The following is a 1140-nucleotide window of genomic DNA, read 5'->3' as shown; positions in this document are numbered from 1 at the left end:
GCCATGGTTCATGAGCCCTCATCATCCTTCACAAACCACAGTCCTTAGGCTCCTATGCCACAGTATGCCTTTCCTTCCATCTCTTCTGTATAAGAGCAAGAATGTTATCAGGTGCCCATCACATGACCCCCTGTCATCTTCCCTCAGGGAACAGCCTCCCCCATCAGCAGCCAGGACTGGCTGGACTTTAGCCAAGTCATCTACTGCCAGGAATTGGGCCTCAGTTTCTTCTTCTGTTGGCGTGGCAGGGCAAGTAGGTCTATTCCCATGCTTTGGCCACCTTTCTGCCTCTCCCTGGGGAGGAGGCATTCTGTGTCCTCTGCTTATGAAGCGCCTTTTTTGAAGTTTGGCAATAAATCCCTTTTTATGAAACTTACCAGTCCTAAGCCTGTTTGTTGGTGTGGTAGCCAGCTCTAGGGCTGGCCTTGAGGGAGCAGAGGGTAGGTGGCAGTTGGCATCATAGTTCCCGACAATTCCAGGGCCCACTTCCTGTAGGCTGGGCTGGAGGTATTGCTTCTCCCAGTGCTGGGCTCCTGCTAAATTCAGCCAGGCCCCACCCAACTACCGCTCCCCCTCAGTGTTTCTCTGGGCCAGGGTCTAAATGTGAGCAGTGCTTTCTTATTTTAAAAAACATTATTTGGAAATAAAAGTTGCAAGAATAAGACTATTACAATGAACACCCACATACTCTGCCCAGATTGACCCATTATTTTATCTTCTCAGCACTTTCTCTCTTCCGTGTGTACACATTTTTTTTTCTCTGAATCATTGGAAAGTTGGTTATCATGGTCCTTTATCCCTAAATACTTCAATGTGTGTTTCCTAAAAGTAAGTTTATTCTCTCATGTAATCATGCTATAGTTACCAGTGTCAGTAAACTTAACACCAATGTAATAGTTTGTTTTTTATATTCCAGTTTTTATCATTTGACACAATAATTCCTATCATATTTTTCCTCTTGTCCTGGTCAGCTATTACACACAATTATCAACTCTCTTTAGTCTCCTTTAATCTGAAACATTTACAGTCTGTCTTTCACGACACTGACATTTTGTAAGAATAGTCTTCCTCCTAACCCTTTTAATAGACCATTCCTCCTTTGGGGTTTGTCTGAGGTTGAGACTATGGATTCTTGGCCAG

Source organism: Spermophilus citellus (genome assembly GCF_964194105.1).
Source record: "Spermophilus citellus genome assembly, chromosome: 4".
In the NCBI taxonomy this organism is placed as follows: Eukaryota; Metazoa; Chordata; class Mammalia; order Rodentia; family Sciuridae; genus Spermophilus; species Spermophilus citellus.
This window is presented reverse-complemented; position numbering follows the sequence as displayed.